The sequence below is a fragment of the Anabrus simplex genome, chromosome 1 (assembly GCF_040414725.1).
Source record: "Anabrus simplex isolate iqAnaSimp1 chromosome 1, ASM4041472v1, whole genome shotgun sequence".
Taxonomy (NCBI): domain Eukaryota; kingdom Metazoa; phylum Arthropoda; class Insecta; order Orthoptera; family Tettigoniidae; genus Anabrus; species Anabrus simplex.
In genome coordinates, this window is record NC_090265.1 from 1372199875 (window position 1) to 1372223484 (window position 23610).

At 41.3% G+C, this 23610-nt stretch overlaps 1 long non-coding RNA gene across 1 annotated transcript in view; it reads left to right on the plus strand.

Moving 5' to 3' along the window:
- The first annotated feature begins 4987 nt into the window (after nucleotides 1-4987).
- LOC137497029 (uncharacterized) overlaps nucleotides 4988-23610 on the plus strand; it is a 303676-nt gene continuing 285053 nt past the window's right edge. Inside the window, exon 1 of the long non-coding RNA XR_011017617.1 lies at nucleotides 4988-5074. This is a non-coding gene — a long non-coding RNA (uncharacterized lncRNA). The remainder of the gene's footprint in view (nucleotides 5075-23610) is intronic.

Sequence of the window (23610 nt, forward strand, 5' to 3'; positions counted from 1 at the left end):
ACATGTAAACCATTTCGATACATATTACAAAAAGTACAACATAAGTTAAAGAAGTACAGTAACTTTTGAGAAACTATTTCGCCTGAAAAACGTCTAGCTGTAACTTTGAGGTAAGCAACGTTCATTTTGAAATGGGAAGGTGGAGTATTTCTCCCCTTCTACTTATTCTATTTTTTCCAATTTTAACATTCACTCCCTAATTCCCAACCAGGCAAAGGGAATCTTCTCTTATCCCAGAGTATGTTTTGTAACAGCGAGAGGTATATGTGTTTTCACGAGAGTTTAATCCAGATGTAAACATGGTATGTCCACGCCTCCGTCAAAGAAAGAGTTGCGATTCGCTGAACTTGTAGTACCGACCTACACCACGCCAACGTCTCGTGTTTGGACGTACAAGGCTGCGCATCACATACGACAACAGTGCGAAGATATGAACTTCTGAATAAACGACTAAACCTGTATTCTGTTTAGTTTATTGAACACATTCACAATGCACTGCCTATGGTCACTTCCGAGCGGTTTTCCTCTTTTGTTCTTCTCTACACGCGATGGTCCTACCTGTTGCTCCATTTCTCTCACTATGAATATTGACTCACTGACTGATGCTGCAAGATGCAACACCTTATCTCTACACTGTACAGCTTGGGACTTTACCCCCACTACGAGAAGACTTCCTGTATTACACCACGCATTGTGCCTTCATTTCTCGTTATTTAATCACTATTTTACAATTAATATAATATATACTGGTACATATGACAACCATATTTTAATTTGATTACGTACTCTTCCAAACTCTCTAAATGAAGTAAACTAAACTAAAATAAATTAATGCAATGTACCCTACTACTTTTCTTCGAGCTCGCATACAGTCGAGTGAGTGCGACGGTTGCTTCTCCAATCAACTACGTCTAAGTCCACGTCCATAGGCAAGGTGCTCCGCATATTTGTTTACATCAGGATTAAACTCTCGTCGAAAACGGTATAAGAGAAATAGCGGAAATGATTCTCTCTCATCAGTGCCATAAAGCTTGATTTGTGCGGCCAGAGCACTTGGGAGTATGTGTGGAGTTTCATTGTCAAGTCACAGAATGATAACATTTATCTGAAATAAGAAACTTCATCTTTATTTTCTATAATTCGAACACTGGTGGCAATGATTTATTATATACGACACTTTTAGAACATATTTTACAAAGATAATCTGACGTAGGTATGAAGTGATCGGACGGGAAAATATAAATATTGCCAAAGTTTTAATGAAAATTACACTTTGAACTTGTGTTGTAAAGAATCTTCAGATATAAGAATCAAGTAAAGTGGTATAAAATGAATAAACTATGCAATTAAATTTATGTAGCTCACCTATTTCTTTCGCCACCTCACTCCATAACAACTTCTGCACATACCGCATGTGGTAATTAGACTCTCGCTGGTTCCACAAATACTTCCCGACTTCTACCAGAAGTATCAGCTTTTCAGTAGTGATGTTAAAACCCAGCTCTTCGGCCGAAAAATCCAAACCAATCTGGATAGTTCGCAGCTCGCAGGTGTTCGTACGTTCACTGACGAACAAGGCCGGTTCTAATGGACTTAACTAAGGAGTTTTTTGTCCTCTGTTGAATATCAGATGCGAGGTTCGCCTGTACTGTTACGAACCGAGTTTAAGATACTAACTACCGATATTGACAAGGACATTAGCGCTGAATTGTCCAAAAAATGTAATGACATGGAGCCTGCCAGCTTTGTTAAAAGTCACATACTGTGGTGTGGACTATGGGGAGTCTCTGAAGTGGCGAAAGGCGAGCGAAGTTCAAAACGATATACATGTGTTTTGATCAACTGAATCCACATGGAAGCGATGGATATTATTCTGACCGACGTTAGAGGTTCATCAACAGGGGGTCTTAACCTGATGTTTCCCCATTTTAGCATTTAAATGGGTTGCATAATTATCTATTTCAGCTATGTTATGTGGAAATCTGTGCCTTTCCATCAACGATGGGTAGCTCAGCTAGTATTAATAAATGGTGTGTGATTTAGCGTTCGTGTCGCAATCGAAAGTTGTCCAGCACTTTCCAAACTTTTCCTGGTGATGATCCAATGGAATTCCTTCCAGTCGGTGAATATTTTGAAATTACTCACATTGCTCCTCGATATCCAGTATAACGATAGATCCAATATGATTCAGTACTCCAGCGACTTTCGAAGACTTATAAACTTCCCTAAGGGTAGTATGATCACCTTTAAATTGCTGTGGGACGCCATCATCTAAATCCTTATTTCTTAACCGAACTGTGAAAGGAACGTGCAGACACTGAAACGATACTAAACCAACTACAAATTGGTCGAGCCATGAGGCCGTCATTAATTACAGTCTCATATTTTAAACACTGTTTCCGAAATTCCAACAATATAAAGTTTACATAAATGCTATTGAACACAACATAACATTTTACTGAATCTGGAAAAAGGGTGTTAGCAAAGTGTTTACTCGTGAATCATCATTTATAGGGGACAACAGTCTTAGAAACTAAATTTTTTAAGAAGAATGGATTGGGAAGAGTGTCTGCTAATCAGAGATATACTGTCGTTAAAATAGTCCTGCGAGAATTGGGAACTTCACCACCAGCTGCGTTATGAATTTCATCATCTAAACCTAAGGTTTACGTTTAACTGCATAAGACAGTGGTGTTTGAAACTTGCAGTATTTTGAGGAAAGTGCTGAATAGGGATTTGAAGTATCCATAACGGGAGAAAACCAGAGGATGCATAATATTTCGCTCGGCTTCGATATTAATCCCGCCTTACATAACCGAACACCGAGGAAACATGAGAATTTCTGGATGATGAACTAATAATAATAATAATAATAATAATAATAATAATAATAATAATAATAATAATAATAATAATACTATTAACTATATACATACATACATACATACATACATACATACATACACACATACATACATACACACACCTATTACGCCTTTCAGCGTTGAGTCTGTTGGTCTCTGTGAATTTACTAAACTCCACCACAATCTTCTATTTTTAACAAGTTCTCTGGCCTCGTTTAGTTCCAAATACCTGATATTTAAATCATTACAAACTTACTCTGACCATCATCGTCTTAGTCTCCCCCTACTTTTCTTACTCTCTATGGCCGAGTGCATTATTCTCCTAGGTAACCTATCCTCCTCCATTCGCCTCACATGATCCCACTACCGAGCCATTTTATGCGTAGAGTTCAATCCTAACTTAGCCGTATCTCCTCATTCCGAGTACCCTCCTGCCATTGTTCCCAACTGTTTGTACAACAATTATTCTCGCTACTTTCATGTCTGTTACTTCTAACTTATGATTAGGATATCCTGAATCCATCCAGCTTTCACATTCGTAAAGCAAAGTTGGTCTGATAACAGACCGGTGTCAAGATAGTTTCGTCCGGACACTGACATTTGAAAGTATTTGAAGTGATCGACCTATTCCAGTTTTGTTTCCTGATCTGACATTCTCTTCTAGATTTCTTCCAGACTGGCATCACTTTAGTCTTAGGAGTGCCAAATTTGTATCTCTTTCAAACTCCAAAGTACGAGATTGTTTACTTTCAGCGCGTCTACAATAATAATAAGACCATATCATCGGCCTAGGCCAAACAGCTTACTACGTTTACACCTAACTGAACACTTCCCTGCCATTTTATACCTATGTGTAAATAATTCAAATTAAACAACTCCTTATCAAACTGTACGAATATAAGATAATGAACATTACGTATTGTTGCGTGATCTTATTCATTGCTAAATGGTTAGCGTGCTGGCTTTTGGTCACAGGGGTCCCGGGTTCAATTCCCGGCAGAGTCGGGAATTCTAACAATCATTGGTTAATTTTACCTGCACGGGGGCTGGGTGTGTATGTCGTCTTCATCATCAAATCATCCTTATCACGACGTGCACGTTGCCTATGGGCGTCAAGTCAAAAGACCTGCACTTGGCGATCCGAACATGTCCTCGGACACTCCCGGCACTAAAAGCCATTGCGTTTATTTTTTAACATTTAATTTTAAAGGTATTTCTGTAGATGTTATCCCACGTGACTGGTCTTAGTTCGACTGTCCACTTTGCTACGAATTTTAGTTTAAGGAACTGGATACAGAGAGGCCGTAGCTTCAGATATCACGTTCCAGGTTGAGAACAGAAGTGCATTCAAAACACTTTTTTAAACATTGTGGAAGTGATCTTCTGCCGCCCCCTATTTCAAATCCAAGAGAATGTATTATGCCCTACAGTATACGACATTATATACCACGACCAAACCAAACTGGCTTTTGAAGTGACTTGGCATTTTGATCATAGCCACGCGACCTCCGTGGAATCAAAATCATAGGCAGTGCGCTTTCATTTAAAGAATTCCACATGTATCGGCCGGGATTCGAACAGCAGCCGACTTGGTATCCCCACGATATCTGCAGAGCAAAGCTTACGTTATAGTACAGTACAGTGGATATGAAGATCATTTTATTCCCAAATATCAGGAATAAATTATATTTAAGTCGGATATGATTAAAATCAACGTTTAGTACGTAATACGAAATAATTCTAAAATTACACCTGTTGGTTACAAATCTACGCCCTTTCTAGAAACCAATTTTCCTCTCATGTTGTAATTCCTTAAACATCTCCAAAATATTCGTAGAATTTACCGCCTTTCTTATTTCCTATTCACCAGCGATGCCATGGGAATGCATCATATTCCGAATTTGTAAGGCTAGCCACTGTGTTCCTAATAAAACAGAAGCTCCTCTCAAATAAAAAAACAGCATAGCGAGGACTTGGTAGCAGTTCAACGCTTCGCCGGTAGATGCCGGGCTAAGGCTCGTGGGTGATAGCATTTGTTACAAGCAACGCCTATGCAGTGCGACAAACTACTTGCATTCTACACCAAATTATATGCACTTTATGCTGATTCTGTTGGCTGCATTGTCATGTCAGACTCCTGAAAGGAGCAGTGTTATGAAATAATAAGTTGAGTGCTTGGTGTTTTGATTTGCTGTAATCGCCTTCGTGAGGTAAGAGAGATTATCTGCACCCTGTGCCTACCATTGTGATTATCGATCCTGACATAGTGACATCTGTCCTTGATGCGTGCGTAATGAAGGACGAGAAATAGATTGTATTGACTAACCTTGTTTCATTCCCTGATCTGAGAACCACACATGAAAATTTGTTGCAGATGTTACAGAAGAAATCCATTCTCTCAGTGATGGAACATTTGAAGTTTTCATGTCAGGAACGCTTTTGTTTATTAGGCCTAGATATACAGGTTAGGTTTGTTACTTACGCAGTCGGTAATTAGTTATCCAATAAGCTGTGTTCTTTGTGGGCGTTCCCGGTATAACATTTGTGTAGCCTAGTTATGAATTTTCATTACAGTAATAATATCATATTCTGTAAGAACAAGATTGCTAAGCCGTGGAACATTATCTATTTTATAGCTTAAAGCAGCCCTTTCCAACAGTTTAATTGTATGTGCTGTTATATCGCATTATCTTAAAATACGGAGAGCATGTGGGGTTCTGCTTATAGTGTATATTCAAATAATAATAATAATAATAATAATAATAATAATAATAATAATTAGCCACTTGCTGCTGGTTCCGATCCTATTCAGTGTTACCGTCTTTGCTCTGATCTGAACATCTGAACACCCATGGTGCGGTTAATCATGTCGACTTATGAGTTTAAATCTATTGCTCGGAGCTATGTGCCAACGACCTACAGTCTGATGGCGGCTAGCCTTACATTATCACTCTGTTAAATTACATGCAAGGAACGAGCTATTGCTGGTTAATCGCTCTGTGACTGCGTGTAGCCGGTGTACTTCTTCTCTTATTTTATTGTTATGCCTGTTCATGTCATGCTTTGATGTTTTCTGTCGTTACACCTATTTGTAATAGTGACAACGTAATAATTTGTGTCTAGACATACTCCTAGACATCAGAGAACCACCTTTTTAGATTTCACAAGGAAGCATGTGTATGTACAAGAGGATTCAAGGAAAACTAACGTTCAGCTTATGTAGACACCGGAAACCACCCTCGCTGGGAATCGAACCATCTAATATAAATGAACTCTTTGGATGTTGTTCCTTTTTTGTCGGGATAGACGTTACATCGCCGCCGTCGAAAATAATGGTATCATCATCACCATCATTTAAAGTTTGAATGTTTTCTTTTTTCCTTAATGTTGTACGAAATGTTCGTCACTTGAACCAATGATATATTGTCTTCATTGCTTTTCTTAGTGGGCTAGCTTTGGTCACCAATGGTGGTCAGTCGCCCTCCTGTGCCCGAGATAGTAGGATCGAAATCTCGTATGTTCAGATGCAATTGAAGTGGGCGCCTACAGGTTAAATGTGAGAGGCCCTTATAATAGGGGCTGGGTTTTATACGTAAATATACATATTGATTTTCTCATTACCCAGAGTTAAAATGTTCTCACAAGGTATTAGGATGTATGGAGTGGTTGAAAAATTTTATTTTCCATATTTGTCCATATTTCCGGACATTTGGTGGTGATATTTGAGGATCTGACCAGCCTCGGGGCTGATGACCTAACAGACGCATACAGAATATATATGAGGAAATTTCACGTATAGCCTATTATATAATTTAACATTTTAAATACGTTTAATATTTCGTTGTTTCAGCGTTATTCTTGTTGTCTGTCTGTCTGTCTGTCTGTCTGTCTGTCTGTCTGTCTGTCTGTCTGTCTGTCTGTCTGTCTGTCTGTCTGTCTGTCTGTCTGTCTGTTAGATCATCAGCCCAGAGGCTGGTTGGAACCTCAAATAGTACCACCAAAGGCTATGCAATTATAGGAAAACCACAAAAGCAATTGGCAGCACTAAAATGAGGCGTACTAGGCAAGATGAGGAGGGAGGTAGTTTGCCATTGCATTCCTCACTGGGGCAGACAGTGCTATTGCAGCACGACTAACCCTATGATCAACACGTGTCATAACACTCAGACACACTGGTTGTGCTCTGAATGTCATTACTCAGCACCACCCATACCACAGCGGCTTCCGTTTTTTTATTTTTTTAATGATATTTGTTCGTGGCGTCGACCTCTACAGAACTTTTGCCACTACTTTCACCATATGTGAGGAACTTGCGTGTAAGTGGAATTGCGGAAGTGTAGTGTGTTGAAAGGACTACACAAACACCCAATCCGCAGGCCAGGGATATTAATCATTTACAATTAAAAACCCCTGACCCGGCCGAAAATCGAACCCGGGACCACCGGGTGACAGGCGGACGCATTGACCCCTACACCGCGGGGCCGGACAGCAGCTTCCATATTGTCACAGCCGTGGATGAGACTGGGAATTCAGTGGAAGCTACACTTTACTCTGGCCTGTGCCAAGATATGGATGCAAAAGTACTGTATCCATCAAGAAATGACAGCAGGCAATTATTCTTGTAGAGAATCATTTCAGATTTATTTTACAAACATATTTCAAAGCTGGATTCTGTTAATCCTATGAAATATGAAAGAAAGCAATTTCTGCTCTCTGCACATTGTCTTTCTTGCTGGCTTTGGCCTTGTCATTCAGCCCGCTAATAATAATAATAATAATAATAATAATAATAATAATAATAATAATAATAATAATAATAATAATGTCCGCCTCTGTGGTGTAGTGGTTAGTGTGATTAGCTGCCACCCCCGGAGGCCCGGGTTCGATTTCCGGCTCTGCTACGAAATTTGAAAAGTGGTACGAGGGCTGGAACGGGGTCCACTCAGCCTCGGGAGGTCAAATGAGTAGAGGTAGTTTCGATTCCCACCTCAACCATCCTTGAAGTGATTTTCCGTGGTTTCCCACTTCTCCTCCAGGCAAATAGCGGGATGGTACCTAACTTAAGGCCACGGCCGCTTCCTTCCCTCTTCCTTGTCTATCCCTTCCAAACTTCCCATCCCCCCACAAGGCCCCTGTTCAGTATAGCAGGTGAGGTCGCCTGGGGGAAGTACTGGTCATTCTCCCCAGTTGTATCCAACGACCCAGAGCCTGAAGCTCCAGGACACTGCCCTTGAGGCGGTAGAGGTGGGATCCCTCGCTGAGTCCGAGGGAAAAACCAACCCTTGAGGGTAAACAGATTAATAATAATAATAATAATAATAATAATAATAATAATAATAATAATAATAATGTTGTATGGGCATCGGAAAGGCTTGGTGCAGGTGTTTCGAGTTGAAGTCAATGAACGACATGCACGTCTGTGAGGATGCGGCCCTACATAGGATGAAATTTTATGTTGAAGATTGCATAAACACCCAGTCCCTGAGCTGGAAAAATTAACCAATGAAGAATAAAATCCCTAACCCAGCCAGGAATCGAACCCGGGATCGCTTGTATCAGAGGCCAATATATTAACCAGTTTGCTACGAAGCCGGACTCTTAGCCCGCTGTGACAATAGGACGAATCAGTTTGTAGTAATACTACAAAATATCTTAATTATTTCAATACCTATATCAACCAGGCTACTTGTTATGTAGCTTTCGTGTTTAAGCAATAAATCTTTAACTATACATTGTTTATAAGTATACAACTTTAATGCAATACATTATTTGGCACCATTTTTTTAAATTTAGACTATATATTACTCCATTGTTAGATCTTTTTATTCCATATGCATATATTTAGCCATTTTTATTATTCATAAATCCTACCCGTAATTATCATTCTACCGTTTATTTTTCACACTTGTGGGGTCGCGGGTATGAACTGCGTCGCAGCTGTGGATTTGGCCCTATTTTACAAGATACCCTTTCTGACGCCAACTCTATATGGAGGGATGTAATCACTATTGCGTGTTTCTGTGGTGCTTGATAGTGTGGTGCGTTGTCTGAATATGAAGAGGGCAATGTTGAAACAAACACCTAGTCCCCGAAATAGAAGAATTAATTAGACGCGAGTATCATTCCCGACCCTGTCGGTAATCGAACCCGGGACTCTCTGAACCGAAGGCTTCAACGCTGACCATTAATAATAATAATAATAATAATAATAATAATAATAATAATAATAATAATAATAATCCTCAGCCTGTTTCCAGTCATTTAACCGGGTCGGGAAATGAAATGAATGAAGTCCCCATCTAGCGACGAGGATAGGAATTGTGCCGGCTGCCGAAGCCTGTCGCACTCCTCTGGAGCAATGAATAATAATAATAATAATAATAATAATAATAATAATAATAATAATAATAATTCTTTGCTGCTTGTAAAGCTATTGTACCTTACCAGTGTGAACTATGGCTCAGGTGCATCTTCTCAGATATATAAGTATATTTACATTTTTGCGGTAAAGCTCCACTGTGGAACATGTACTTTCACGATACTTTCACGCCATCTGCGATTCTCATATCAAACGCTCTAGTGGTATCCCGGAAATGACGGCGTCTCTTGTGAGATGGTATCTAATAATAGAACGACATATGGCTGCGCTACTCAACAGTTGAACTGTACTTCCCATGAAACTTTTCCAGACAGACAAGTAATTCACCTTTAGTGGCGTTTTACTCAATCGAAGTTTTCACGAGAAAGGGTGGCTAGTAGGCTAGTCGCTATCTGCTCAAGCACCACCTAGCCGTTAGCATCGCTGCTGCCGGCTCCATGGCTAAATGGTTAGCAGGCAGGCCTTTGGTCACAGGAGTCCTGGTTTCGATTCCTGGCAGGGTCGGGAATTTTAACCATCATTCGTTAATTTCTCTGGCACGGGCGCTGGGTCTGTGTGTCGTCTTCATCATCATTTCATCTTCATCATGACGCGCAGGTCCTCTACGGGTATCAAATCAAATGACCTGCACCTGGCGAACCGAACTTGTCTTCGGACACTCCCGGCACTAAAAGCCCTACGCCATTTCATTTCAACATCGCTGCTATGCAGTGACAGATACTGTAGAAGTTTTGATCAGACACGATGTTGCTTGACTCTTCGGATCTTTAGAAAATTCAGAGTTCACACAGGACTACACCATTAGAAGAACCATAGCAAATTACATATTTCAAAAACAGTTTCCATTTTATTATATTCCTACGTCTGTATTGGGGTCAGCGGGGTCTCCACACTCGTTTCGGTCTTCGCCGGAGAATGAAGACGGGATGCCCATCCTGTCGCCTACCCCGCGCGATCCTATTGAAATTCGCAATCGATATCGCCGGAATTCGAACGCGGGACATTTCCGAAGTCATTGAAGCCATGCTGGCGCATATTAAATCAAATGCCCTCCCTGATGTCACGTAGTTCTCCAGGTCCTGTAACAAGAAAATGTGCCAAATTATACTGAACGGATCGAAACCGTGGTTCAATATTTTTGTCTCCCTCAAAGGGAAAATACTGTACGTGATAGTGATAAGGACAACATTGACAAGGATATCATTGCCACATGTGCTGTGCAACTATCACGCTCGGAACAGGTGCGGTACTACAAGCATGCTAAGATGTGCAATATTTGGGCCAATCTGTTTTCCATTACGACCGGATGTTTATGTTTAACGTTCGAATTCATTCGGTGAACATGTAGGTAAGCAGCGTTCTAGTTCTGCCCACTTACTACCTGGAAAGAATCACATACATACATACATACATACATACATACATACATACATACATACATACATACATACATACATACATACATACATACAAGCAAAGCAAAGTCATCTCCATGAAGGCCCCTGGAGGGGTGGAAGGTAAAAGCTTCCACTATCCGTAACCTCGACACTTGATGGGGTAGAGAGGTTAGCTGTACGCCCGGCCGCCTTTGCCCCTGGTACTCATTTTTGGATTTTTTTGTGTAGGCTGAGTGAACCTCAGGGCCGTGTGCACCTCCGGAAGCGGAAATCTCGTTTCTTAATTTTGCGACTTCCAGACGGTGAATCGAACCCACGTCCTTCCGGGTGAACCGAACACGACTTCACCGCCTCGGCCAGGCAGCCCATACATACATACATACATACATACATACATACATACATACATACATACATACATACATACATACATACATACCTCGTACATACACCGAGTGAGTTGGCTAAACGGTATGGGTCATATAGCAGTGAACTTTCATTCAGCAGATGGTGGGATCGAACCTCATTGTCGGCAGCTCTGAAGATGGTTTTCCGTGCTTTCGTATTTTCACGCCAGGCGAATGCTGGGGTTGCACGTTAATTAAGGCCACGGTCGTTTCTTCCCAGTCGTACTGCTGTCTTATCCCATCGTCGCAAAACCTGCCTGTGTCGGTACGACATAAAACAAGTAATAGAAATAAAATACTTACATACATCATAACGGCATGATAACCAAGTGGCATTATAACTGGTTTCTCAGTAAAACGGCAAGGTTCAGTTCTGGGTCAGTGTAATTAGAATTTTTGATTTGGAAAATCATTCCCCTGTGGTTCAGACTCTCATAAAACTGGAGATCCCTTAGCTATATCTACAGTCCCGTGACACTGTAAGCCATCTTTATGCATCTTCATTATAAACAGCATACTGGCTGCAAGTCTCTTTGAATAAAATAAGGGCATACACAGCCCTCGATTGGAAACTACCACTTCGACTTCGTCTAGACCACACCTCTTACATTAAAATAATTAAAATTGAATCTATCGAACGGCCCTTAGATCTCCTTTTTCCCGTCTTACCCTTTCACATCCGAGTCCAGTATTCTCCTCGGTAATCCATTTTCATCAATTCGCCTATCATGACCCACCAATAAAACAATTTCATACTCAGAGCTTCATCGAATAATTCATCTCCTCATTGCGAGTGCTCTCCTACCGTTGTTCCTCCCTATTTGTACCAGAAATCTTTCTTGCTGCCGTCTTGTTTGTTACTTTATGACTACGATAATCTTGAATAAAACCGGCTCCCACTCCCGTACAGCAAAGTCAGCCTGAATACAGAACGATATAAGGGTAATTTTGTCTGAGAGCTCACTTCATTCTTACCGAATATTGTTGATCACAAGTGTGAGCCACACCTTGATTCTATCTCTGTTACTATACCACCTTCCCGAAAGAGTCACCTAAAAAAGGTAAATATCCATGACAGCGTTCTCTGTTGATAAAATCACGTTTTATTTATTTATTTATTTATTTATTTATTTATTTACTAGCATGTACCCGCGGCCTCGACCGCATTTATTAATTCTACCGGTAGATGAAAATTAAAAATCATATTAACACACATCCTTTTTACATAGGCCTACATTGCATGAAATACATTATTTTATGCTTATGATACCGGATTGGTGGATGGTACAAATAATATTAAAACAATACGAAAGACCATATTATATCAAAAACCAACACTTTTTCCCCTTATAAAGCTTTTGAATAAACTATATTAAGTGTCATTCCATTTAGAGCTAAGATTTCCAGAGTGTTTGACTTTCCATCTCATGATCAACCCATGTACAGTTGACCATGTGATACGCACGGTTTCCGAAGATCGAGTCCTGCATCTTTAAGCGATTGTCCTTGTGCCTTGATGATGCACATAGCGAAAATCAAACGAACGGGGAACTGCAGACATCTAAAGTGGAACGGTAAATCCGAAGGGATGATTTGAACCCCAGGAATGGATACTACTTCGCCCCCCCGGCATGTCCAGTCATGATGGTGGCTTCAGTAATATTCGGCAGTTCCCCGTTCGTTTGATTTTCGCTATGTGCATCATCAAGGCACAAGGACAATCGCTTAAAGATGCAGGACTCGATCTTCGGAAACCGTGCGTATCACATGGTCAACTGTACATGGGTTGATCATATTCTTGACTGAGAGTTGTGTTCCATAACAGAGGGAAGTATGTTTCATATTCCTGAGAAGGATAATCGGTGCCACAGTCTTCAGCTCCAAGATGTTCGAGGGTACTCCAGGTGACTCTAAGTTGTTCAAAAGATCTGTCCTGTAGTTGACAGCCTCATCTGTATTACATGCCGTGTCGATAGACTTCTGAATTTGTAGAACACCGAGAAATTCTTGTAAAATCGGCTTGTTGATGACGTTCACAGCTTCATTTCTCGGAATTAGAATTGATCTTTGACACAGCCATGCGTGGAAGTTTAAGTGAATTAAATGAATATCGGGTAAATATTGAGCCTTGTCCTTACATGCAATTCGAAGTGTTTATTTGCAGTATCGTTGTAACTAAAGAATAAGTTAATAAAATGAATAGCGGGCAAATATAAAATAACTAATTGAAAAGATAAAAAATAATTAATGCTGTTGCCTTTTACGTCGCACCAAGACAGATAGGTCTTATGGCGACGATGAGAAGAGGAAAGGGCTAGGACTGGGAAGGAAGCGGCCGTGGCCTTAATTAAGGTACAGCCCCAGCACTTGCCTGGTGTGAAAATGGGAAACCACGGAAAACCATCTTCAGGGCTGCCGACAGTGGGGTTCGAACCCACTGTCTCCCGAATACTGGATACTGGCCACACTTACGCGACTGCAGCTATCGAGCTCGGTAAATAATTAATGAAGGCAGGCCTTTGCCTGTATGAAGATTCATCTAAGAATACGCCTCTGTTAACAATTTCAGATCTCTGCCTGCCATAGATTTGGCTGGGGATCGTACACATACACACAGACAAGCAGTTCCGGATTTACGTACTGAGTATGGCTCCTCGTGTCGGGGACCGAAAATGGCTTGCTATGTCATGGACTTAAAATGGCTCGTTGACTTGTATTGCCCATCTTATGAACGTTACGTACCGACATTGAATCTATGCCTTTAAACCTGGTGACAGCACGATAGATTGTCATATCTTAGCACACGTTTTCGGCCGGATTTTCATTCATAACTCACCAAAGAAAGCGAAAATGGAAAATCCGGCTTCGAGGGGCATTTGGACCCCTTTCCGTCTACCTTCGTTAAAAATCTCAGATTTTTGCGAGCCGCAGATTTGACTGGGTATCGCGCACAGGCAGGCAGCCAGCCAGCCAGCCAGCCAGACAGACAGACAGACAGACAGACAGACAGACAGACACTTCCTTTTATTTATTTTTATTTATTTATTTTATTTATTGATTTAGCTATATTTGAGGCTTAATGCAAGTAAATGTGGCAGGGCAGGAACAACTCCAACTGGAGAGATATTGTCACTAGACCTAGCGAAGTAACTGATGGTACAAAACTGGTGGGTGAGAAAAACAAGTCGTGGATACAGATAGGCCTACGCGGTAGAGAGCGGGATTGTATTGTCATTACACAGTTGTATCATACTGCAGTCGCGTGTCTAGTCTTGATGCAAATATTAACCATAAACAAATGTAGACGCGGATCAAGATATCCACTAGACTAGACATTTATTACAACCTCCTCCTATCAAAGGATAGTTTTACTAGCTCTTCCAGTCTCCTCGCTTTAAGCACTTACATCCTTCCTCCCGTGACCAACTCTCTTTCTCTTTCAAACCTAATAGTATTAGGTCTGAGAGTCTTTCATTTTTGCGCCATTCATGTCCCTTCTCTTTCCTTCTCTTTCCTTCTCTAGACCTTCGGTCTTCCAGGGGCAGATCTCCTTCTCTTTGTCGTGTCATTCCCAAACCCCATGGCGCTGCAGCCCTGATGGGCCTTGACTACCAAGCGACCAGTGCTCTGCCTGAAGACCTACATATTACGAGTTGAAGCGTGATCAGCGCGACGATCCTTTCGGCCATAATTCTTGGCTTTCTAGACTGGGCCTTTTAACACACCGTGAGATAGCTCCTCAGTTGTTCTTACGTAGACTGAGTAGACCACGAACCAGCCTTCAGATCCAGATAAAAATCCCTGGCGTGGCCGAGAATCGAACTCGAGGCCTCCTGGTAAGAAGTAGGCTCGCTAACCTTAGACTTCCTATAATTCCAGTTTACTTCCTTTCTTTCTTTATTCCTAGTGATTTAACTCATACCGGTTTTCGACGATGATAAGATAGGAAAGGGCTAAGCCTGGGAAGAAAATTGCAATGCCCTTAATGGGGCACAGCCTGGTGACGAAAATTGTAAATCACAGAAAACCATGTTCAACTACCGATGGTGAGTTTCGAACCCACCAACTCCCGAAGCAAGCTAACAGCCACATGGCCCACGCCTTGCGTTAACTCGCTTGGTGATTGGTTAAGAAAGAATGATTATCTCGTTCTTCCTTAAGAAAGAATCACCATCATCTTAATGGCCAATTTTATGTTTATGTATATGTTGGACCGGGCTGAGTGGCTCATACGGTTGAGGCGCTGGCCTCCTGACCTCAACTTGGCAGGTTCGATCCTTGCTCAGTCCGGTGGTATTTGAAGGTGCTCAAATACGTCAGCCTCGTGTCGGTAGATTTACTAGCACGTAAATTAACTCCTGCGAGACTAAATTCCGGCACCTCGGTGTCTCCGCAAACCGTAAAATAAGTAGTTAGTGGGTCGTAAAGCCAATAACATTATTATTATTTATATGTTATTTCCTTACAATATTGTTTTTACCGAGCGAGTTGGTTACGTGGTGCGAGTTGTGTAGCTGGAACTGGCATTCGGGGAAAGGATCCCAACGTCGGTAGGCTTGAAGATGGTTTGCCGTGGTTTCCCGTTTCCACACCAAGCAAATACCAGGGTTGTTTCGTAATTAAAGCCATGGCCGCTGGATTTCCAGTCTTGGCATCTCTCATCTGAGCGTCGCTGAAAAGTTATCAGGGTTACTTCGACGTTAAACAGCATTTTATTTTCGTTTCTGATTTTTAAGTCTTGTCACGTATTGGAACGGGCCAAAAGAACAAGTCCTATGGGACAAAATTCCAGTACCTCGGCGTCTCCGTAAACCGTAAAAGTAGTTATTGGAACGTAGAATCAGCGTTATTATTCAAGGCAACGGTACAGTCTGGTAATGTGTTTAACCAACTGAAGAACTTCCCAGCACCAACGATTGTTGATCGACGGCTTTGAAACCATTCGGAAACTCATTAAAATTAAATGACGTCTGTCTAATGAATGAATTGGATTTTTCTTAACTCTAGTTCCGAAATGTACATTCGTTCAAAAAGATGATGATGATGATGATGATGATGATGATGATGATGATGATAATATCTGACACAAGAGGTGGCGGTCAAGCTCCGCGTTAACTGACGTTCTGTCACAATTATAACGTTGCTCTCGACCAGCCCCGAAATGTGTTTCTTTCAGAAGCTTCGGACATTTTAGTGTTGTATCGTGTACATGAGTAAATGTCTATCTATCTATCTATCTATCTATCTATCTATCTATCTATCTATCTATCTATCTATCTATCTATCTATCTATCTATCTATCTATCTATCTATCTATCTATCTATGTATCTATCTATCTATCAAGTACAAACCTAATGATGAGAAACACGTACTGTGCACACGTAGACCTGCTATTACATTATGTGGAACTTGTATTATTGTAATCTCTTGGCCTGTTAACTGTAAATATATGCGCAAAATCTAGGGGAAGTGTACTGTCACAACCTGATTATGCGTGGAAAGAACTTTCCATTGTCGAATTTCTAGTCTTTAGGATCAGACCGCACAACGCCAGAATATAATATATGCGAATATTGCTTTTAATATTCTGCACTATTTTTGTGTATACTATGATTTTCATTGAGCTAAGTAACTTATAGAGAACGGTTTTCCTAATTGGTTTTATGTTGCACCGACTCAGGTAGGACTTACAGAACAGGAGGGGTAGGATTAAGAGGGAAGCGACCGTGACCTTAATTAAGGCACAGTCCCACCATTTCTCATGTGTGAGAATTGGAAACCACAGAAAACTGTCTTCAGGGCTGCCGACGGTGGGGCTCGAACACACCATCTCCTACATACAAGCACACATCTACACGAATCGAACCGCGTAGCCAACTCGCTCGGTAGAGAACGTATTGTCGGACTTGAGATTAGGTACCGCCTCAACTTGTCTGGGGAGAGTGTGGATAAGGATACTATCATAAATTCATCATAATATATTGGTGACAAAAACGTGCTTGCTGTAACGCGCGGGGCTATTGATTCAGTTAGTTATATTTCTGAGGCAAACACAAAAGAGAAGAATGTTTCAACATCGATCACTTTTAATGATTCCTTTTGTAAGCTTTTCTGCTAAATTAATCAGTACAGAGAAAACATTTTTACTGCATGGTGTGGCCAAGTATATCTCCTCTCTTACTTCCTCCTTTATTGTATTCTACCATGTGATCTTATGATAAATCCTTTTCATTCGTTCCGGAAAGAAAAAGTGACCGAGAATTCTGTGGAGTATGGTGTATTTGTATTCTCAGAGCAGAGCTCTTTTCGCGCTTGCGTTTGTTTCTTCCATTAGCTGTCGCATCAATCACACGTGGGCTTCGAGCGTTGAACTTTTATCCTGTTGTTCTCGTTTGACCGCTGTGATGTCTTGCGTTCAGAACATAGATAATAGTGGCATTAGAAGGTAGATGCGAACATTTATCACAGAACTGAATAATGTCTTAATGTCATGTGAGGGAAAAAAAAGCCGACCGAAGTTGAGATAGACTTATCAGGTGAACTTATAAGGCTTTACATTTTTTACAGGAGAAGGGTGTGTAATTCTCATAAAGTTTTCGTTTGCACTTCAACGTTTGTACTAACCGAGTTTGCCAAACTTGGTATCTAAAACCTGTTTTTACTATTTAATCATGAAAGCCTACTCTACCATAAGCTAAAATATTACATCTTTATCTGCGCTTCTTTTACAGTTGGTAGTTTATGTATTATTGTAAAGGAAGAAGAAATAAATCATACAGCTTTGGGTATTTCGCTTTATTTTGGACTAACTTCATAGAAAACTTCCTACCACCCACTTGTGACAAAGTCATCTGTTTCATCTTTCCTGCCTGATCTCCCTAGAACTAATAATAGTTTGGCCTCAGCTATGGTGTAGGAGACATTGAAATTTGACTCTATTTAGGCTGCATGCTTGTCAATTTCGATGTGCCGTTGTACTCTGCCAAATGGCAGGGAAACCAGAACTCTCCTGGGCGATCTGTGACTGAATTTTAATTAATTTTGTCGGGTAAACTTTAAATGTGTCCACACGCCTTATGACATGGAGTACCGAATGGACTTCTTTCCGCCCTTCAAAAATCCAACTACATCTGCCAGTTTTGATCCTGCGATCTTGGAATCCGGAGGTCGACATTCTGCCACTGATCAACAAAGCCACAATGGGAGCTTCCCTAGTTCTCAAACACCTGTTATGTTTCCAAAAAGAATCCACTGAGTATTACAGGGCATATCAAGATTCGTATTGCAAATTCCTATAGCTCGTAAAAGGGTTTGACTATATAAAGTTTTGAGTAGGAACTACTAAACGTTTTCATTCCTCCCCTGAAGGGGGAGGCGGGCCTCTTAGACGGTTACGCCATCTCTCAGGCCGGGAAATTTGTTGCGGTGAAGGAGATGTGCGGAGAAGGTGAGGGAGTGGGCGGCCGTGGCCTATACTGCGAATTGTCCCGGCATTCGCCTTAATTCATGAGAATGGAAAACCACGGAAAACCATGCTCAGGACAGCCGACGACGGTTGGGGCCAGCCGTGAGGTCCAGCCCTGTCCCGTCTCCCGAATGCAGAGGCGTAGAGCCACCTCTCCTCTGCTCGGTTGGCCGGTCAGAGTACAGAGTTGTTGGACCACGGACCAGCCGTGGCCACTTAAAGGACGAAACCCAAGGGCCGAAACCCACTCTGCATCTACCGACCAACAGGAACTTGCAACCGTACCTTTCCACAAGGAAAACACCTCAAAGTACTGTGGAAGATAAAATCATATCACGAGTTTATGAAAGTTTCTTTCAATAGTAATAACATCTGTGTAGACCACGCTGTTCATTGAAATTCTTGTCAGTAACACTCATTGTTTCAGTAGAAACAGGAGACTTAAATATCTCTCTTGATTTTTATAACTTGTAATCTGGCAAATTTCCAGACATGGCTTCCTGTTCAAACTTAAGAGTTAGTTATGGGAATTTCGGAACACCCTGCATAATTGGCATTTTCGTTCGGTGTCCGATATCTGTTTTGTAAAAATAATGATAATAAAAGCAAAGTCACCTCCTTGGAGGAGTGGAAGGTAAAGGCTTCCACCATTGTTAACCTCGGCACGTGATGGGGTAGAGTGGTTAGCTCTACGCTCGGCCGCCTTTGCCCCCAGAAATTAAGCTGGTACTCATTTTTGGTGTAGGCTGAGTGAACCTCAGGGCTATATGCACCTCCGGAAGTGGAAATCTCCTTTCTTAAATCTTACGACTTCCTGACGGGGATTCGAACCCACGTCCTTCCGGGCGAACCGAGCACGCGTTTACCGCCTCGGCCAGGCAGCCCCTAAAAATAATGATATTATTATTATTATTATTATTATTATTATTATTATTATTATTATTATTATTATTGTTGTATACGTGCCATAAGTATGAATGTAACATTTCATTCTTTTTTCTAAAATTCATTCCGTATGACTGCTTGCTACGGTTGGTTGTGTCATTTTCAAGTAAGCTGGTGTTGATTACTGAAATTTTTCTTTTATTTTCCATGCTGATATTGCCCATCTGTTAATTCTGTATAGACGAGTCATATGTCTCTTCCCTTGTTAGTGGGTTCGTAACGAAATATGCAATTTGTGAAGGCTTGGCTTGGCAAGGCACCGTTCGTGTTGTTGAACACCACGTCACAACCTACTCGTTGCTAAACAACTGCGATTAAATAACACGTGTGTTTCACATAGGTCAAGTTTGTATCGTAAAATACTGCATAATTACGAATGTCACTTTATACAAGGATACTACACCATTACAGGTAGGTATGGAGGAGTTTATTTGCCACTGTAGTTTCTTCGCAATTACCCAACTAAGCATGTCATATGAGATTCTTACATATATTCTCCGTGAATTTAAATTTTCAATACTTAGAAAGGTTTCCTAGACAGGGGATGAAAATGGGATTTCGAATTCACATTCCGAAATTAAATGAAATGTCGTATGGCTTTTAGTGCCGGGATATCCCAGGACGGGTTCGGCTCGCCAGGTGCAGGTCTTTCTATTTGACTCCTGTAGGCAACCTGCGCGTCGCGATGAGGATGAAATTATGATGAAGACAACACATACACCCAGCCCCCGTGCCATTGGAATTAACCAATTAAGATTAAAATCCCCGACTCGGCCGGGAATCGAACCCGGGACCCTCTGAACCGAAGGCCAGTACGCTGACCGTTCAGCCAACGAGTCGGACACATTCCGAAAATAAGTATGTAGCCTATTACCTATCCATTATCAGTCGGATCGCGATCATTGGTAGAACCAACCGCGATCTCTTCTCCCCTGCTGTGCACAAACAACGAGGGGCACTTCGAAACTAATGCACCACTTTTTCTTTACAAAACCAGTTTTGTCCTACTGCTTTGCTATTTATGAAGCACATAGAAGCATTCGTACCGCTTGTATTCGAATTTTGTTCAATCAGTTCCTACGTGAGGTGCCGTCGTAGCCCTTGTTGAAGATAACCACCGCCGTGTCTTCTCGGAACTCGCGAGTATAAAATGTACGAATTCCAAGAAGAGCATTAGTAAGAGTATGTTTCCTTACCTGGGCTAGTCTCGAAACCGATGAGCAGGACCAGTTCTCCTTTGAATGGATAAATGCCCACCCTACGAACATAACGAGTGTAGATATTTAAAAATTTAATCGGAATTGTTCGAAACGGTGTACTGTTGGCGCCAGCCGGAACTGCGTATCCTCTTGTAATTGGCACCTCTCTCATCAAGAGGTGGACCTGTCTTGTAGCCTCACACAAAGTATATGCGACAGGGGGTTGAGAAAACCAAAATGATGCATGTAACTTGTCTTGCGCATGCCCTACATAGAGTGGCTGAAGAGGTTCGAGTGAACTATCCTGAGGTGGAAAATATTAATTGCTAACGGCAAGAATATATTTGACACGATGTGTGCTTCGAGTGCGGGTTCGATTCCCAATCAGGGCAGATATTTTAACCAGGATCTGGTGGACCACTCAATCTACGTGAGAGCAATTGACGGGAACGATAAGATAACGGCATCGGTTTAGAAATCTAAGAGATTTCGTCGGGCTGACTACACGTCACTTCGCTATCTTTAGGTCTTCGGGCTGAGCAGCCCTTCCTTGGCAGGCTGAGGCCCGTCAGGGATGTAGCGCCATGGGTTTGGTTTTCTATTTCATGAAGAGGCAATCCCCCTGGTGTTGGAGTAACGTACCTGCACCTTACCCGCAGACACCATTCAGTCCATGGGTTTTAATTCTGGGATTGAGTTAGTTTCATACGACCAATCTAGGAGCTAGGTGATGAGAGGGAGCGCATCCGGTCATGAAAGCCAAGCAATTCAGCTGAGGTGGTTGTCATACTGATCATCACGTAGTACTATAGTATCTACATGCCATCTGGCTGGGCTGTACTCTTCTTGGTAGACGAAGGCCTTAATGGACTGCGCCACAGTTATTTTTGCACCTTAAAATGCTTGCATACTTTGACACATGACTGAATATTGATATCTTATCCAGACCTTTCTGGTGGTATGCTAAAGTGTAGTCAATCCTGACTATTTCTGACTTCACTAACTCGGAATTCGCGATAATGGGGACTAGTTTTGATCGCGTAGTAAAATACCGCAATTCTGTACCGTGATTCGTGTTCGCGCCAAGTACTGTTATACTGTCGAACGAGATCACTGTGAAATGTAAGGGAAAATTTGGACTCACTTTTCGATTTTATTGACATTAATCCGACTACACTAGAAGAAATATGCAACTATAAGTAATGGAAAACCGCAGTGCAGAAAGAGTCTCAACCAAGAATAAGTTTTTTCTTTAAACGATTTTCAACAGGTGTTAGGGTTAACAACATTTCCACCGCTTCAACATCAGGCAATGACACTTCTGTGGCAGCAGACGGCAGCAGCTTATAACTGGTTAAGTAACATTCTAAATTGAACCTATGAATTTCCAATACAGACTTGTCATTTTATTGAAAATGTAGGTACAGAAGTGTAATAGAAGCCTGTTTACCGTACATTTTAGTATTGTAACTTTTATTTATAGCATCCCACTGTACTGTGATAACATTAGCTGCTTAATTCCGTACTATACAGTATTTCGGATAGTAATACGTTTTTGTTTAATCATTACACACACTGTGTACTTTGTTATACAGTACTATCTCCATCATTATAGTTCGGACTTTCACTGACTTGGACCAGGTCTCGCTCCCATTTGTCTGTAATAGTGAGGGTTTACTGTACTTGACGGCTCGTTCACTCAGAAAATAGAAAAAATGAGATGGAAAGGAAACCTCGTTGCCTTAAGAGTCGTTGTCTGGGTAGTAATTTGTTCCAGCTGAAGATAAGCTTGGCATGGTAACGTGACGCTAAAGAAGCCGTCAGATAGTTCTCTGCTGACCTCAGCCATCAAGTGGTAATTGCCATTTGCGGAGGAGGCAGAAGGCTGTGTGGATCAATATTGATGCCTTTCTCTAGACTTATATAAGTTTTCAACACTCTAGGAAGAACCTCACCAGCTCATATTGGAATCAATTGATACCATTCCCAGCTAAGTAAAATGAAAGCTCCCAAGCGAATTGTGCGATAATCATATTAACATCCAGTTTCAAAGTTTTCAGGCTGATTTGGAACTCTGCCTCCGCCAACTGAGTTCAGGGTTACCAAGAGAGTGAAAAATATAATTATTTTGATCTTATGATTATCCGCGACATGAGCTGCGAAATTGTGCATAAATACTGTTCTTCTGTCAAAACGTGAACATTGTATGAATGATCGAGGCGTCTTAATTTGGTAGATTGAAAATCTGGTCACTTAAGGTTTTCACCGCCATATATGGTGTTTATAGGTAGTAAATGGATTAATACATGGTTATGGTATCTCATTGATGCAGTCCTTTCTCAATGCGTTAATGATGTATTATTTTTATGATGTAGGAATGCTAAGGGCTAACTAATGTACAATACAATATAAGATATATAATCTCTTCATCAGAGGCACAGTGAATGTCCATTACTGAGCCGTTAAATGGTCGTATCGGGCATTTGGTGACAATTTTATTTATCGGTTGTAGGGTGGCCCAACAGTCAAACCTTTCAGGAGCAGTCCAGCCCCATTTGTGCAGGAGATTTCCACATCTACCTTGTCCTGTGTGTATCCAGTTGATTATCCAGTTGCATCTGGGAAGTTCAAAGTCCAGTACATACACCGAGGGGTTTCCAATCAGATCTTTGTTGAATTTTATCGACTGTTCCTGTTGTGTTTTCCATGCTTTAGTGACGCTGAAAAAAGACACTTCAAGTTGAAATGCTGAACGCCAAGATGATTTTCTTAATTTCAAGCGCTGGTGTTGAATTCTTGATACGTCTCCGTGTATGGGTAGCTGTGGAATGTTTCTCCAGATATTCAATACAGCTTCTGATCTTCCTAGAGCTGGAGGTGGAATGCTACTAATAACAGGGAGCCATCGGGTGTTTGTGCTAGGTACAGCCTGTAATTATTCGCATGGTGTGAT